At 42.2% G+C, this 18,937-nt stretch overlaps 1 long non-coding RNA gene across 2 annotated transcripts; it reads left to right on the forward strand.

Annotated features, from left to right (window-relative positions):
- The first annotated feature begins 13,841 nt into the window (after positions 1-13,841).
- LOC113011595 (uncharacterized) lies at positions 13,842-18,602 on the forward strand. Of its 2 annotated transcripts, none has more exons than XR_003270587.1 (5): positions 13,842-13,969; positions 16,102-16,164; positions 16,771-16,823; positions 17,208-17,524; positions 18,472-18,602. It is a non-coding gene; the product is annotated as an uncharacterized LOC113011595 (long non-coding RNA). The 2 variants fall into 2 exon arrangements; XR_003270588.1 differs by having other exon boundaries at positions 17,365-17,524.
- Positions 18,603-18,937: the final 335 nt, after the last annotated feature.

The raw sequence follows: 18,937 nt of genomic DNA on the forward strand, positions 1-18,937 counted from the left end.
TTATGTCTCTTTTAAATGTTACCATATAGTGACTGGCTGGGTCACATTTATGAAGAATTTTATATGAGATTTCCTTCACCTTGTTCACAATTAGATATTTATGGGATGATCCAGACTGTCTTCCAGGTGATATCTGGAACATGTCGGTTCCAGTAAGATATTCTATATATGGGAGAGACATGATATCTTCTTGGAATAAACTACGTATTCTCTTATTGCTGTTACCAAGTTCCTGTGAAAAGCAGATTTTTCCCACTGCTGACTCAGCTGGATCAGGGAGAGTGACTGAGGCAGATATTGAGCTGTCAGTGTTTTTATATAACATTAAAGTCCCTGAGGGTATGGCACCAAGCACCATTGAGAATTCCCCAACACTGACGGGAAAATTATATAGTGTAAGGAATTCATTGTAAGTAAGTAGTGCTCCCTCGTTAAATTTTAAAACTTAGTAGCGGCCGCCATTGTTGGCAGCTGAAATTTGGCTGGGCCGCGCTATGAATTCTGGGATATGGTGGGCCACGAAGGACACACCCGACCCATCCTTCAAACTCGGGGGAATGAAGGACGCATTTGAAGGAGTCGAGGAATCGGGACAGCCTTCGTCGCCTGGCTGTGACGTCATCGGCCTTCAAATGCGGCCTCCGGAGGATGCAGCCGACGTTTTGGGACACAGCTTGTGTGTCTTTGTTGGTCATGTGACCTCCCAGGGACTACACATGGAAACGAGCAGTTTAGCTCAAATCTGGCAGGTTTCCATCGTCTGTTTTTGTCCTGATGTCCATGAACATGAACACTGTCCCTGTCAAACACGTCCAGATAATCTGATCCAGTGTTGTTCTTCTTCTGTGGTGTTTGTGATGGAGCAGTAGCTGCTGATCCTGATGTCCTCCACCAAGGGGGCAGCAAATTCAGCTGACTGTCATCATTTATTAAAAAGATGTAACAATGTGACATAATGCAATATAATAGTGTCAGTTACACATTGTGGGTTGCACTGTGGCCAGAATGGACATTACCTCCTGCCTAATGGAAGCTGTCAGCCATCCTGCAACCATGAATTAGATAAGCAGAAGTGAAGGGATTGTTAACAACAATTTAATAATAAAATGTAATGTGATAGTTGCACTTTATTAGCTCCCCACAATCGTATTAATAATAACCATGAATGCACTGCATGCTCATAGCAAGTTCTTTAGGTTTAAAGTGAGATCCTGCTTTAAAGGGCGCTTCATCTGCTGGGAATGACATGTTTCTTCTAGTATGTAAGGCTCAGCCCATCTTACTGGGACTTACTTTTGTAGATCCACATGCTCTAAACCTGGTGCTCCATGATTGGTGCAGAAGCTTTAAGCTACTATTAACAAATAATGACCATGGACTTAGTTGTTACTACAATAACTTATCATTGAGCAACTTGTATATTTAATTTTACTTGTAAAACTATGCAAGTAGAATTGAATGGGGCACAGTGAGCTGAGCACAGGCCCACTCTGTGACACTCAGAGGTTTGTGGATATCATACTGAGAGTATTGGACACAGTGCAGCCAGCTTGCAGCCACTTTCCCACCACTTTAGCACAATGTTTACATGAGACTCAGCCACACTAATGTTCCTGGGCAGACAGGTGGTGCAGCATGGCTGATGGCACTGTACCTGCAGCTGTCATGGACAAGAACCACTCAATACCTCACCCAAGCCAAGCCTGTGCTGATGTTGTGATCTGAGACTGAGACACTAACCCAGGATCATGATATGATGTTGTGAGAGTTTCACTAAGAATTAGCTCTGATTACAAGATTTCAATCTATCGTAACTCTAATTTGTATTTACTTCAGTTTGTTCATCTTGGAGCTGTGTGCAGCTGAGGACAGTCTTATTATTACCAGGTGAGGATATGTAACAGCCACAGTCTGTAGAGATGATGTCACCATGGAGTGGTGATGTCACTGGAGCTGCCAATATGTGCTCCAGCCAAAGCTACACCAGAGGGTTGTGCTGTGTAACAGGTTGGTGCAGGTGGTGTTATCTACATTTGAACATTAGGCAACAGTCTCATGAAGACACTTTCTATTGTTCACTAAAGACCAACAATAACAGAGACAAAGGGAGAGCAGCAGAACTAGTGCTAACAATTAGCACTGCTAGCCTGCCCACCAACACCAGCTAATGTTCTAAAAACGATGATCAATGATTTTGCTGTAACGGCTCCAGCTGTCTGTGTCAGGGACACGTTGGAGATGAAGTGAGTGATCCAGTGACAAAGGTTTGGAAAGCTGCAGTCAGCTGAGACTAAAGGAGTCACCTGACCGAGAGACCAAATGTTTCACTGAGAACGTCCAGATGAACAGAATCAACCTTTGGGATAATCTGTTCCACACATCCATGTTTCACTTACTGCATTATATTTCCTCATTGCTGTGCACACAGGCCTGTGGCTTATAACCAACTCCAAGTTCAGACTCAGAGGCTGCTGAAGCTGTTTTCTGGAACAGAGACGTGTTGGATATAAAAGCAACTCTTCTTTATGTGTCAGCACTGAGGAAAGGAGCAGCTTCGTTTCTAAGTGTATGAAGGACTGTAGCAGTGTGTGTGTGAGCTTTGTTTCACAGACAGAACCATGTCAAAAACACAACTTCAGGTAAAAACAATACAAAATCAAAGAGTCTGATCAGAAGGATTAAACAGAGGAGTGTGGGACTGTTTTTAACAGACAGCAGGTTAAGCCAGGCTGGAGGAGTAAACTGAGCCTCGGTGTGAGCAGCAGTGTGTTTGACAGGAAGCTGAGATAAACAGTCTGGAGCCCATTTAGTGCTTCATATGAAAGTGTGAGGATTTGAAAGCAAATCTAAAATCAAGCAGGAGTCAGTGTGAGAATGATTTGTGCTTTTCCTCAGTCAGATGCTGGGAGTTTCAGTTCATCCATGTTCAGCGTGCTGTGCTTTGTGTAACAGGAGAATATGACAGTATAAATCAAGTCTTCATGTCACTGAAAGCCTCCACAGTCTGCTATGGAGGTGCATCAGTTTGGATTTACAAGAAGAACATTTCTTAAACCTGCCACAAGATGGCGCTCCAACAGAAGGGATGTCCACAGTGTAACACAGACACACACATACTGTGTGAATGTGTGAGTGAATGGGCTTTCAACACAAGGCTTCTGCTGCTACCTTTAATGACATAATTAGCTAACAAGAACAAACTGTTAATTACCAGCAAAGAACGGCTCCAGATTTTAGCTGCTGACCATTTTGTGAAACGTTGATTACATCAGCTTATTGTTGATTTTTCAACCTTAATATCAGCTGCTTTAAAGGAGCCTGGTTCTCTGGCAGTAACACTTTTCTTCACTAGATGCAGTGCAGGCACAGTCTGTGTTTCTAAACTACACACTAATGTTCATTGTTGTGCAGCTAAATCCTCCCTCTGGATGGGAAGAATCCCTGTCAGGCTTCAAACACCTGGCTTGGTGTTCTGGAGCTAATGTGTCACCTGTGAGGACTCTGAGATGAACACACAGCAGACACTTCAGTTCTCCGTCTGTGTGTCCTCAGTTTCCCAGCATGCCTTGGCTGTGGTGGTGGAGGTGAATGAGGGGGAACATGCTGCTCTGTCAGCACTCAGGTTTCATACCTGGTGATCTCAGAGGACAAAGCGGCGTTACAGCAGCGCACGTTGATGAGACCTGATGCTCTGAACAGTTCAGACTTCAGCCTCACTCTGAGAAAACAAACGACTGACTGTCAGCAGCAACTACACCTGCTCCATCAGTGACGGAGAGAAGAACTGAGACTGAGAGACATACAGCTGCAGGTCAAAGGTCAGAAACGCCCGCTCTTTGTACGGGTCAGGAGTTAGTACTGCAGAGGTCAGAGGTCAGCTTGCTGACAAACCATTTGAAACAGTTTGGAGCTAAAAGCACAACAGCAGAGGAAAGAAGAGACACTGCAGAGATGATGCAAAATATTGTGTTTTGTTCTCAGCTGTCAAAAAGTGTAACTGAAGGGTGAAAGTGGATCCTTGAATGAAACCAATGAACCAGAACCGGTTTGTAAAAATGCTGCAGCTTCACTGGTGGAACTGGTTTAGCTTTCGTCCGTCAGACACACAACAAAGCACTATTTTTGGAAGAGCATGCTAGCAGGCCGTCGTTATTACCGTGTTGTTTGGAAAATACGGCGCACTTAAAATCAATCCTTTGATTTTTCTGAAAGTCGACAGAGCCCCTTATAATCCCGTGTGCCTTATGTATGAACTCTGGTTGTGTTTACTGACCTCGAAACGATTTTATGTGCACGGCGCTCGAAAATCTGTCAAATGTTTCAGTACAACTTTGCTAAGCTACGAAGCCGCACCGCTTGATGGATTGTGGGAGCATTACGGCTATCGTAGGCGGAGCCTCGCAGAGTGATACGTACTGTGCTTCAACATAATGTTACCGTATTGTGTGTGTATAACCTCTTTGTAAGTTTAGTGGATATTATACATGGTTATGCTGAGGATATGTAGGCCAATCTCCAACCTTCCTTTCATATCAAACATCCTTGAAAGAGTAGTTATCAAACAGCTCTTAAAATTATCTTATTATGTATGCGTATCATCAAGCAGCTTCTGAAGAAGGCTACAGACAGTCAATCAGATCCTTATTTAGCTCTGCTGAGCTACAGGACTGCTCCTCTTGACTGTGTTTTATCCCCTGAAGAACTGCCGATGAGTCATAAGCTACACACAACTTTGCCCTGCTATGCAGAAAGCAAGCAGAGTGAAGTAAAACTAGTGAACTGGATTTGTTTTTATCTTATATTCTCATGGTGTTTAAAAAAACTGAAAAATTATTAATGAAAAAAATTATTATGTGTATATGTTAGTTTATAAGACCTATGTTGTATATAATTCAGAGAAAAGGGGATGTGTTGATATGTAGATGTTAATGTAATGATAAGGTTTACCAGCAGGGGGCAGTGTATATAAGAAAGTTCATGAATGCCTCCAGGGGAGCACATAAAAGAAGACTGGTCTGTGGTGTGACAAAATAAAGGTGGGCAGTAACTCGAAAAGTACAAGTGGATGCTGTGTTATTTTTAACAAGCGCTACGAAGACAACACAGTGTCCTGAGATAATGGTTTGATGGGAGCGCTCCATGGTGCAGATCGGTGAGTGGGAATTTCCTCCCCAGCTTTTAAAGTGAGCCCAGTCTGTGGTTATGGAGTCACGCATTTACACACTTGGTTCCAGGTCATGTTTTAGAGCATGTGCTGACCAGCTGCCAGAGATGTTCATCATCTTCAACCTCTACCTGAAGTAGTTGGTGGTCCCCACATCCTTCATTATGTCATCCCCAAGAACCCAGGAGTGTGACTAAAGGCTCGGGGTTCTGGCTGAGCAGGAGAGGGACAATGAGAACCAATTTATGCATCCCACTGTTGCCAATAAGGAGGATCATATGAGGACAAACAGCAGAGCAAGAGGAAAGAGATCATCTCTCACTCATGGTTCAACTCCACTTTAACACCACCAGGGGGTGCTGTAAGCAGCCTGTTCTACATGGACTTGGTCTACAGGGGAAAGTAGCTGTGGCCAAAGCCCTGGCTCCACACATCAGGATCCAAAACCAAGAATGAACAGTGTGCCACCATCACCTGTGGAATGTCACAGCCTGGTGTCAACACAGGTAATGGAGACATTTCATTGGCCACACCCACATCAACAGGCGCAATAACAGGACTAATGGTTGGGAAAAGACAAGTGGTGCTGACAGTGGACTCATCTCTGTGCTTGTCCTGCTAGACCTCAGTGCAGTAGAAAAGAAAGTGGTGGATCTATGTTTCTGAGTGTGGGGCTGTTGGGTCTGTGTTTCCACAAGCCCCGCTAGTTTAGAGACTTATTCATCATGAAGAAAACAAGACCGTCAGCGATTGATCGATTTACTTGCGCAAGGGACGCCTCGTCGGTATCTTAGGAACGCACTTCGAATCCTACCACAAAATGACCCCAAATCCAGCCTTTGCTTGCTGCCTTTTATTGGGAATAACAGTTCACACAATACACATCACAGCACAAGCACCTCCCACCGTAAAACCCCCAAATGGTTCTAAGACAAGGCACTATGTGTGTGTGTGTGTAAACATCTGTATGCATGTGCAAGAACGTGTGTGTGTGTGTGTGTGTGTTTGAGTGTGTGTGTGTGTTTGAGTGTGTGTGTGTGTGTTGGAGTGAGTGTGTTTGAGTGTGTGTGTGTGTGTGTGATTGAGTGTGTGTGTTTGAGTGTGTGTGTGTGTGTGTGTGTGTGTGTGTGTGTGTGTGTGTGTGTGTGTGTGAGAATGTTTGTCTCTCTGTGTGCGTCACTTCCAACTGTTTCTAACAGCATCCTTAGCCATAAAATGGTGATCTCCCCCACACCCAATATATGGTTCACTTCCTGTATTGGTTCACTGTGCACAACACAGTGAAGCCACTAAAGGGCAGGAAGCTGACCACACAAGAAACAGAATCTTCACAAGAGATGTGTCGACAATAATCCTCCCCCAGCACAGAGTGGCTGGAGAGGTGGTCAGGATCACAGGAATGTCTTGATCCTACAGATTGAACTAAGACCTGTAAAATTTAAGAAACAGATTGACAACATTCAACAATTAGACTCAACAGGGGCCATTAGGAAAGCCACAATGTTCATAGAGGGGCCATGCAGTCACCGACACAGACGAACCAGCGACGAACACGAGACAACACACACTATAAATACACAGAGGGGAAACTACACACAGGAGGGAGGCACGGCCGATTCTGATTGACAAGACGAGACAGGGGAAACGCAAACTGAACACTCTGGCATAAGACACAGACCTTCACAATAAAACAGGAAATGCAGAAGGAAGCCACATAACAAACCCTAAAACTAGAACTCAGGAAACACTAAAAAACTAAGGAACCATGAGAAGGAACCAAAACTCAAAAAACACTGGGTCACCAACCCAGGACCATAACACTTCAGATCTGAGCAAGCACGCTGCCATGGGAACGTGACATTGACAGAGAAACCCCCGGATCCTCCCCCTGACATGACCGCTGTGGGCAGACCTCCACCCGCCCCACTCCGGAGTGGAAACACAAAACATTATTTTATGTCATGTGCTGGAATATACAAGAAATAGGTTTAAATGTTAAACACATTTCATCAAGTCAAAAACAGTTATAATATAATTTAATCTTTTCTTGATGCATAAAATAAAAAGATTAAAAACAATAAAACACTTAAAAGAAAGGCTTTTTAATTTGATTCATTTCTATATGATGGATTATGCAGAAAAAGTCTCGGGCTGAAACGTCTACTTTCTACTTTATTACGTATTCAAGTCGTGTTTTTTTAAAGAGTAAAGTAACCAAATACTTTTGAAAATAAGTAATCAGTAAAGACATGGGATTACTTAGTAACTGAGTACTTATTTCCAGTAACTTGAGCAGCACAGCTTGTAATGAAGTAAATGTTGTGTATGATGTGAATGAAAGAGAGCCTGGTGAGGTGAGTCAGTCTTTACACAGCTCTGTTAACAACATGTTGTTGCTGCTGCACAAAGATCAGGAATGCTGCAAACTGAAACTCTGCTGCAGGCAGTGACTCGTTTTTCTAGTTTAAAATTCCCTGGAAGATTGTTCAACTTGAAAACAGCCAACATCATTATCAACACCTCTCACTGTAAACTCAAACCATAAAACCCTTAAGGATCCACGGCCTTATGGTTTTTTAAACTGATGATCTTAAACATGTGAGCTCATCAGAACTGAAAATGAAGACAACCAGTTGGCTCAATTCTACCGAGTGCAGATACATTTCAAGCTTAAATACATTTCTCCTGTAACTGTGTTTTCTTGGCCTCCATCAATGAAATACTGCACAGTTTATATTTAATAAATATGCAAACATTTTAAAAAGAAAACATGTTTAAGATAGTGTAAGTACTGTTGAATATGTTGATGGCAGGTTTGATGAAATTACAAACGTGGTCAGTCTGATGTATGATCTGATGCAAACTGCAGTTCTGTTAAATACTGTGTTGACATGTTGATGCGTCACAAAGATCAGGTCTGCTCAAAATGAAACTCTGCTGCAGTTACCAGTGTTTCCAGTTTAAACTTCCATGGAGACTGTGTGCTTGGCTGAAAACAGCAGCATCATTGAAACACGTCTGATTGTCATGAATATGATGTGAGAGCGAGCAGAGAGCTGATGCTGACTTCAGTAAAGAGCTCAGCTGTGACTGACTGTGTGGATTATATATGTTATACCTGGAAGTGTCTCTGCATGTCTGTGACTCTGGATTAATGCGATTCGTGAACAACTTTGTGACGTCTGCATGTTAGTGATGGTCTCATAGTAAAGTCTAGAGTATTACATGAAACATAACCTTATTGACGCCACTGATTTGTGTGTTGTTTCCCAGAACACACGACTCTTAGCAAGACATTCTTGGAGATACACGTTTACCTCGTAAAGTCTGGTTAGCGTTGCTGAAAGGTTTTAATTCAACCCAAACGATGATGCTGAAATAAAAGTCCGAGACAAAACTGTTTGGTTCCAGTGTGTCCAAACTCTGATCTTGTGTTTCCTATATTAGAGCTGGAAAGCTGCTGAACACGTTTCCATGTTAGTTCCTGCAGCAGCCACTGAAACAGCATTTCTACAGTCCAGCACTGATTCAGCTCATAACAAGGTTCAGGTTGGTTCCTGCTGCAGACTCTAATAAAAAATGACTATCTATTACAAACCAGACAATTTTTCTTGGATTGACGTTTTGTAAATGTCCACAGCAGTAGGTGGAGGAGGAGGTGGGGCCCTCAGGCAGCAGACTCTCTTTGTAGAACCAAGACACCAATCAGAAGGAACTCGGGTTAAAGAGAGCGAGGAGGATTCAAATGCAATGATATCCTGCTCAGCTACAGCTGACGGTCAGTGAGAAACAGCAGCTTATTAAAAGTTTTTAAATTACTGACAGACGGAGCAGCTGCTATGTAAAAGTGCAGGTTAGATATTTGGAGCCATCACTGAAATCCTCGATCAGCTCTGCTTTTGACCCCACATCTAAAAATGTCAAAGGACAGTTGGTTTGTAGACGTCAGGCTCTGAGGTTTACCAAGAGAGTCTAACAGGAAGCCCAACAGTGCACGTCAGAACTTCTCTGACACTGTTATACCAGAAATGTCCTTACATGGTTGGCAAACCCACCAACCTGACACACCTGAAGTCTTTGGCACAAGTCGTGTTGACTGTGTTCACTCAGGTGCTTGGTCTTCAGACCATGTTGTGATTGATGAACCTGACTTGACTCCTACCAAGACTGACTCAGATCTCACTGCACCACAGCCAGTAAGGTGGAGGCGCTCTGACAGAGAAAGACATCCACCTGAGAAGTTTCCTTATGAGGAAGTAGGAGAGCCGCTGACCTTGGCTATTAGCTCCTTTTCTCAAACCTCAGCTGTTGCATTCTCCACAACTGTTACTCCACCACGTCCACGTTGGTCAACGATGCATGAAGGGACTCGCCCGGTGGCGCCAGTGTCCGGCAGCCTTGCCTCTGTCAGTGCGCCCCAGGGCAGCTGTGGCTACAATGTAGCTGCCATCACCAGTGTGTGAATGTGTGTGTGAATGGGTGGATGACTGAATGTAGAGTAAAGCGCTATACAAATGCAGGCCATTTACCATTTAAGTCATGTGGAAATGTGGAGAGTCTGTGAGCTGCATTCACAAACAGGTTGGATCACTCTGAATGACAACGATTAGAGGAGGGTCTTCCATCAGTACCAAGCTCTGCTGATTTTCATTAATAAAACTTAAACCTGCTCAGTGAAAAACAGAGTGAAATCAGACAAGACTGAGTCCACTTTTAACTTTGTTTCATCAGATTTAACAGGAACTCATCTGAAGATCAGCCTCCTCCCTGTGAGGGGAAAATTCCTATCAAGTCTCCACCTGTCCTGCTTCAGGTGAAGCCCCGCCTCCTTCCAGGAATCACCTGTGTGTCTGTGTTTAGTGTGCAGCTGTGGAGCTTGTTGTTGGTGTGTGAAGAAGCTGTAAGTTTGCTCTGTTTCCTCCTTTAACAGTTTGTCTTTAGGAACTTTATGAGCAGATCAGGAAGTGAGACGTTTGTATTTACATAAAATAAAACCAATGAGATGATTTGATGATTGGCTGAATCCACTCTGGTTATCAGTCAGTAACTCTGCACTCAAACATTTGTCTTTGATAAACAGTTTAAAACGATCTGAATGAAACTTTGGATCCAACATCACTGGTGGAACAATGATCGTCCCTTTAACTGGAAACAGATGAAACCAGTTTGTTCTTCAGAAGCCGACATTCAGGTTTTACTGAGTGACGTCAAAACAACATGAAGCTGCTCCAGCTCAGTTCAGGGTCACTGCAAACAGAGATAATCAGAAGTAAATACAGACTCTCTCACACACCATCAATATTTAAGGATGTTTTCACTGCGGTTTAAATCCTACATATACTTGATGTTGATGCAGGAGTAAAGCCTCTCAGAATCAAACACATTTAAGCCTCTGTGACTCAGGACTGTGTGAAGTGCACAATCGAACACTTTTTAATCTGTTTCAAGTTAAACACAATGAAGTGTTCAAAGGAAAAACATGTTACTATGTGAATCCTGCTTGATGGACCAGAGCAGAGCCTCCCTCTGTGCTCTGTTTATCACTCTGTCAGTCTGAGTTATTCATGAAGCACAAGGAGCTGATGATAAGCTGGTTAATGTTGGCACACACACACACTGTGACACTGTCAGACATGAGGAAGTGTGCAGGTAAACTCTGCTCAGAAATGACAATGAGGAGGTACACAGACTGATGGAGCTCATAGAGTGAGACGTTTATTTTACATGAAGTAAACCTGATGTATGATCTGATCTGTGGATCAAACTGATGTGTTTAATAACCTGTTGTTTAGGGCTGGGCGAAATGGCCTCAAATCCATATCACGATATATTCTTCTGTATAACATATTTTCCACACTTAAAATCCTTTAATTTCCTCAAAAATCGAGACTGTGCCTTATGTATGAATTCTGGTTGTGCTTACTGACCTCGAACCGATTTTGGCTGCAGAAATCTGTTAAAAATGTTTTAGTACAACTTTGGTAAGCAGCACTGCTTGATGGATCGTCAGAGCATTACGGCTGCCGTAGGGAGGAGCTTCACGGAGGAATCTGGGTCCAAAACTCCGACAACTTCAGGTACCAAAGTCAAACGAACACAAAGAGTTAAAAACGGTCTAAATTCTTTCATCTTTAATTAAATCATCAGCGTTGCTGCTTTACCAGGTGTAACAATTAAGTTTAACATCCAGGTAGGGCTGCTCAATTAATCGAATTTTAATCTCGATTACGATCTGGGCTTTCAACGATCATTAAAAATGACTGAGCCGATTATTAGCCCCTCCCTCGTGCTTTACTCTCGCGCTGCTCCGTGTGGCAAATCGAGCGCACCTCTCTGCATTTCAAACACGTGTCACAACAATTAAGAGCAGCGGCCTCCAACCTTTTTTGCTCCACGGACCAGTTTATGCCGGACAATATTTTCACGGGCCGGCCATTAAGGTGTCGCGGATAAATACAACAAAATAAAACTAGTGCCGGTACCGAAAAAAAGAAAATTTATTCATAACACACGTGAAAAGACCCAGGAAAACCGAGTAAACGATAAAAACGATAACAAAATAACATGGAAAACCGATAAAAACCCTGAAAACTATAAATTTCACACCTGAGCCTCAACTCTCGCGGCCCGGTACCAAACGACTCACCGACCGGGACCGGTCCGAGGCCCGGGGGTTGGGGACCGCTGATTAAGAGGACCTGAGGGAAGCTTGGAAAGCTAAACAGAAGTTATTTGGAGAGGAGAGTGACTGCTGTTGGTTGAAAAGAGGTAAAAAAAACTTCAGTGGTTTGGAAACATGGGTTCAGTCAGACGTGGATCAAGTAGACTGTGTGTAAACTTTGCTATGGTGTAGCTGCACCACAGAGCAACACTGCAAAGTTCACTAAACATAGATGTTTACATTTTTCATTTATTTTTTTATATTGCAAACATTTGCACTGTTATCAGTATTTGCACACTATTTAATATTATTTTTTGACAACCTTTAAAGTCATTATTCAACACATTGTTATTGTTAAATAAATATTGTCAAATAATCGAGATCTCAATTTCAATGAAAATAACCGTGATTATCATTTTTGGCATAATCGAGCAGCCCTACATCCAGGCATCCATGAAAACAGAATTTATTCAGTTTAACGGAGTTAGAAGTTAACAGGAAGTTAGCTCGCTAGTTTCCACCTAAACATTTCATAGCATATTCTGACTGAGAGATTTTTGAAACTAATTCAAACGTACAGCTCTGCTATCACTTCCAACATAAATGAAGACTAAACAGCAGTGGCGTTTGCAGGGTTACTGAAGTTGGACTACCTGGTATATAATGTTGTGCTACATGACTGCTAGCGACACAGCTATGTTAGCATAACATTAGCACAGTGAAGCTGGAGGATGAATGCTAACTTTTTGGCTTTCGCCATATTTCAATAGTGCTTCATCTCTTTGCTATGACTGTCGCCCGCCATAATTGCAGATGATAATTGTTGTAGCTGCTGCGATGCTTTCGACCAAAACAGGCGCAGCTTGATGACATCATCAACATGCGGTATAGTCACAATCTCTATCGTTGGCCAAATTTATATCGTTTCTATCGTATATCGTTTCTATGGCTCACCCCTACTGTTGTTACTGTTGATCAGCTGAGATCAGCTGTGCTACAAACTTGAACTCTGCTGAACTGGATTTACTCGTTTCGTGAACTTTTAAGAACGAATGCTTCCTTGGCTGAAAGCAGTGAACATCATTAAAAAACAGCTTTACTTGCACATAAATCTGTCAGTAAAGTCTGGATAATAAATTCTGGTGGTGTTATAGGTTCTCTTGGTCAGCTTGGTGTTGGTTTGGCTCCTGCATAAAACAGTTTGCTCTCATATTTGACACTGACAGGAACAAACAGTAAAAAACACAACAACCAAACTAAAAAAGAGAGACGAGTTAAAGCAGAAGATATTTTGTGTGTCAGAACATGTGATCCTCACCAAGACAGGCAGAGAAAAGCTCTGATTATTGTTGCTGAACTGTGACGGTGAACAGTCTCCTCTGTTGATCCCAGTGTGACTGAAGTCCGTGTGATGAGTGAGGACTGAGCCTGTGTTGGTCGATCGTCTCTAAACAGGATGTGAAGCATCAGTTCAGTCGTATTAAAGCCCTGAATAAACAGTCCTTCTGGATCCACTGTCTGTGTTTGGCTCCTCATCTTCAAAGACTCAACACAAGATGTTGGTCACATCAACATAAAACACAGGATTTGCTGCAGATGTTGAAGTGTGTTCTCCATATGAGAGAAGCTGCTGATCGTGTTTGTATGTTAGCACCTGTAGGATCGATGAACAGCTCTGACTCAGTTCACTAACCAGGCTCAGGGGAATAACTGGGATATTTCCCCAACAGAGACGTCCTGCTGGGATCGTTTTCCTGCTCTACACTCTGGTGTTTCTGCTCAAAGAACAAGAAAATGAATTTCCATGAGCCTACAGATCGTGGACTTCTTTGAGAAACTTAAAGAAGACGCTTTTCTTTCCTTAGATTGAACTTAAACAAAGGATTTGAGGAGAAGAAAAGCTTTTAAAGAGAAATTAAACATATTAATAAATATTCTGTTTATTTTACGTTATTTAGGTGTTTAGGTTATTTTTCTGTAACACGTCTGCTCTCGAGTCGTTATCAACAGTGTATCAATGCATTCCTGTGGGTGGAGACAGAAACACACACCCAAAAAGAGCTCAGAGCAAGAATAAAAGAGGAGGAGACAGGATCAGAGTGGGACAGTGGAGCTTGTTGTTGGTGTCTCTGTGTGAAGAAACTGTAAGTTTGCTTTGTTTCCTCCTTTAACAGTTTGTTTGTTTCTGTGATGTTTGGACCTGATGTCCTCCATCACACCGACACTCTCTCTCCCCTCTGTTACATATGTGACAGAGGGGAGAGAGAGTCTCTCACTCAGAGAACCAAGGTTACAATGTAACCACACGTTCAGCTCTTGTGTTTGAATCCTCATGATTATAGATTATTGATTGGCTGGAATCAAACAGTTTGAAGAACATTTATTCGTGTGGTAGTTTCAGCTGCTGCTCACAAATCTGATAACAGGAACAAGTTAGTTCCACGAGGAAGACGTTCGTCTGGGCGCGTTGGCCTCGTCGGTCATGTGACCGTGTTACTGTTCGGGCTCAAACTGATACGAGTGGTTTAGCAGGTGTGACAGGACGATGCTGCACAGCCTCATTGTTCAGGTGTGAGTCAGACTCTGAGTCTTTATACAGTCCTGTTTAACAACATGTTGTTCCTGTTGATGTGTCACAGAGATCAGCTGTGCTAAACTCTGCTGCGTGCAGCTACTAGTTTCTCTAGTTTGGTGATGGAAACGTCGATGAGACTGTTTCCATCACCAAGCATCACGAGGAACACCTCTGACTCTGATTCTGACTCTGTGCATAAAACCACAAATATCCCTTCATGTCTGTTCATCTGATTCTGTAACGTGAGAAACTTTGATGTCTGAGTTTTGAATCATTAATCATTAAAGTCCAGACTCGTAATTCTTAGAGGTTGGACTCAGCAGACGCTCCATAACACAACATCATCACAGTCCTTCAGTTATGATTTCATATGATTGCAGTTTTGAGTGTTACAGTGATGTGTTTTCATGTTGTTGCAGGTCTCTGAGTGTCTTTGAAACCTGTCAGTTAAAACGAAGATCTTTCACTTCATTTCCCTCAGTGCGTTTCAAGACCTGATTTTCTGATTTTCATGCGCTCACTTCCTGTGTTGTGACAAGTTAATTATCCTGAGCGCACACTGGGCAGGGAGACTCCGCCTCCATTAAAACCAACTAGATGTGGAAGTAGTGACGGGGCAGGGATAGCTCAGTAGGTAAAGTGGTCGCCCCATGATCGGAAGGTCGGCGGTTCGAATCCACTTAACGGCTACCCTGAGGTACCCTTGAGCAAGGTACCGTCCCTACACACTGCTCCCCGGGCGCCTGCTTAGTGGGCTGCCCACTGCTTCACTGAGTGAATGGGTCAAATGCAGAGAAAAACAAGTAATTTCCCCATGGGGATCAATAAAGTATCCATTATTATTATTATTATTATTATTTAGTTTAGTGCAGACGTGAGAGATGAGTGTCGTTACATTACTGTTCAGTTTGTGTTACAGCGTTTATTGTCCACACGTGTGATCAGACAGGATTATTTCAACAATCTCATGTTTATTTTATCCTCCTGTAACTTTATGAAGAGCTAAACCTTCACCACTAGTTAGTCCTTATAAGAACTGTTTGTGAGCTAAGAATCAACAATGACAAAGACTGTGAGTGTCATGCAGTGACTCCTCAGATTTAGGCTGATTTTTAAGTTTTGTGTCAATCAAAGCTAGAAGCTGGTGTAGCGTTGAGCTTTATTGTTGATTAATTAAAAAAATATATGTAAAAGAAAAAAGGACTAGATGTGTTTTCTGTCTTTAGAAAAAGGTAAAATTGGTTATATTTTGTTGGGCTAATTCTGACCAATCGTGACAGTCCAGAACTTTTCCCTGCTGCTGTATCCTGTAACAATCAGTGTTGGGACTAACGTGTTCGTAAATAACGCGTTAGGTGTGATGATAACGCCAACTGATTTTAGTTTTATGATTCCTGGCTCCCATCTATGAGGTTTCTCATGTTTGTAAAAGTTACCTCATCATCCTCAGAGTCATCCTCCTCAACTGGCTGCTACTTTATGAAAACCATGTGTAACACCTGCACATGTGTTTGAAAAAACAAACGCTTTGATTTTGACACCCCAAGAAAATCTTCCTAGATCTGCACGTGTTCAGAGTAAGAGCAGAATAAACAGCAGCAGAAGCTGATTGATGAACAGCTGAATGACATATCAGCTGTAGCTGCAGCATCTGCACAGAGTTTGATTGGCTAACGCTGATTTGTTTGTTTTTTTAAACAGGACAGCAGAGAGAGAGAGGAGGAGATGAAGAGTGCAGCAGATTGATGAGACAGTGAAGAAGAGGTGAGCATCTGACAGAGCAGAGCCAGTTTAAAGGAGCCTCACAAGCTCACACATGACAGCTTCATCAACATGGAGCTCTGAGTGTTTATTAAAGGATCATTGGACGCTCTGACACAGCTGACTGCAGCCTTTAGCTGTGAGCACACAGTGTCTCACATTTACATTCACTTCCCTGTCAAACTCAGTAACTTTAAACAGCTGCTGTTATCAGGTGAAGATAGCAAAGCTTTCAGGGCTGAGCCCCAGTGTTTCAGGATAATGGCCCCAGAGACCACAGTCACATATGTGGGGAAGGATTTTAAGTTTAAAACTTCCTTTAAGCACTAACAGCAGAGACGCACAAAGTCGCAGACAGGGAACAAAGTATTTTAGGTTTGTATTGTCAGATTATTTAATCATTATACTGAACAAATATGTGAAAAAGTAAAAACCTCTATTATGATGAGGTTATCACTACATTCACATGTCGTCGATGTGTTCTTTCACACAGATCAGTTTCAGTGTGTGTGGCCCGTACACTAAACCATGACACAAATTCATATGATGTGACACCCAGACTGTGTTCACTGTTTCTTTTGGTAAAATCATCTTCTCGTGTTTTTATAGAAAGATGATGGAAGAACCTAAAGAACAGCCAGCCAAAGCAGCTCCATCAGCAGGTAGGAGATCAGTGCTTTGTATGATGAGACGTATGGATGTATAGACTTCAGGCAGATTCTTTTTTGTAACTGTGACAAGTACATAAAATTCACGAGTTGTAACCTGTCCTAATCTTTGCCTTAATCTTTCTGTGGGACATTAATATAACATGAGAACTTCCAGTCTAAGGAGTTTGGCAGAGAAACAACTGGACTTTTTTGTACTTTGAACCCACATATGAGGTTAAAACGATGCCACCTTAAAATGAAACTGAAGAAATATTGAAACTGAAACAAATGTATTGAAAGTGAAATGATAGTGAAAAAACATAAATATAGAAATTTAAAGAAAAAACTCACTGTTCATGTGGTTTTCACACTTACATCGTTTTTTTCCACGTACAGTTATTTTTTCAGCTTCAATTAGTTGGCACTGCTTCGGCATCTGAGGGTGCGCTTGAGGGGCGGGGCTTCAGAGCCACATATATGAGCCACATATGTTTGCGCACATTATATTGCTGACCAGTGACTGTAGAAATCATGGACGACCTAATATCTGCAGCAGCCGCAGTCATGAAGAAACTTGCGTATCTCTGAACGGCACATAGAGCGGGGACGCTGAGAGGAGGTCCAGCGTTTACCGACTGTTTCAAACTGACAGACTCAGGTGTTCTTCAGTGTCTGCCTGACAGAAGGACCTGAGAGCCGCCACAATATTTTTGGTAAGTGAAAGGTGTTTGTAAGCTAATCTGTAGCTAACATCCTTAGCTAGCTAGCTAAGATGGGCACTCGGCTATCGGCAAAACTTGTTTTGTAAAGTTTGTTTAGCTAACCCGTGCAGGTGAACGAAATGAGCAGAAACGCACCGGGCTGCTCAGTCAGTAACTAACCACAGTTACTGTACTTTTATTATGAGTATTACACTGTAAGAGCAACAGGCTGCACTCTGCTGCAGCTCCTGTGCAGAGCTGATTATTCAATATGTGCAAACAGCAGCATGTTTTCACTCTTTTGCCACATCTGTAAGGATATTAACACATATTTTAAAAAAGGCTTGCACTTCAGTAACCCCTCATTAATCATTAATTACAGATTAAATAGCAAAGCCTAATATTTATGTACTCAAACCAAATACTTCTGCTTGGCAGCTTAAGTTAAAATGTGTGTTTCATTTTTCCTCGGATTACATTTTTAGCACTGACTCTGTGTATTGTTTTTACTAAGTTTGTTTCAAATATTCAGGTTAAATAAAACAGTCTGAATCATTCTTATTGAGGTAAGTTCACAAAGTTACATGTGCAGTACAGCTTACATCCTTTGAGAGGGAAAAAAGCATTAATATTTGTTATGATACCTCTGTATGTTGGTGACCACGGTGCAGCAGCAGACTGAACCAGGACTGAAACCTGCTCCGTCTGCTCATGTATGCAGATTCACATTCACAAAGCACCAACAACTCAAAGGTTAACATTATATTGGAAAATCTGTTGGTATATACGGCTTTAAGAAATAAACAGCTCGTATGTGAGCAGAGCTGAAGAACTAAAGAAATGTAAGAGAAGAACTTCAGATCCTGGGTGTGTGAGGACAGAAGGATCAGCTCTATTTCAGATTTGAGATAAACTTTATATTTCAGTTTGTGATGGTTCAGTTCTCTTTGTGATTACAGGAGCTGATTCAGACCTCAGCACCACCCAGTGACAGCAGACAGATCATCCAACATGTTCACATGTTAACTGCAGAATGAACTGATGCAAACAGTACAAAGGTTAAAGCACCACATGTGCTGTAGTGAAAGCTGCAGCTGTTTTATTGATAAAAACAAAGTCAAAAGGATTAATCACCCCTGTATCATATGAATGTTGGGTTTTTCTCTGTATCTGTTATTGTACGATCTACTGTACAATATAAAGCACCTTCAGGTGACTGTTGTTGTGATTTGGCGCTATATAAATAAAATTGAATTAAATTGAAATGTAACTGTGTCACTATATATCAGCATTAACAGGACCTCAGCTTGGTGTTTCACAAAGCTGCTGATCTCAGACCTGCACAGCTTCCGTTTTAAACACTGAATGTACTCAGCTGCATGAAGAGCACGTTTGAGTTTCTCTGACACAATTAAATAAAAACTG

Source organism: Astatotilapia calliptera, chromosome 19 (genome assembly GCF_900246225.1).
Source record: "Astatotilapia calliptera chromosome 19, fAstCal1.2, whole genome shotgun sequence".
Lineage (NCBI taxonomy): Eukaryota > Metazoa > Chordata > Actinopteri > Cichliformes > Cichlidae > Astatotilapia > Astatotilapia calliptera.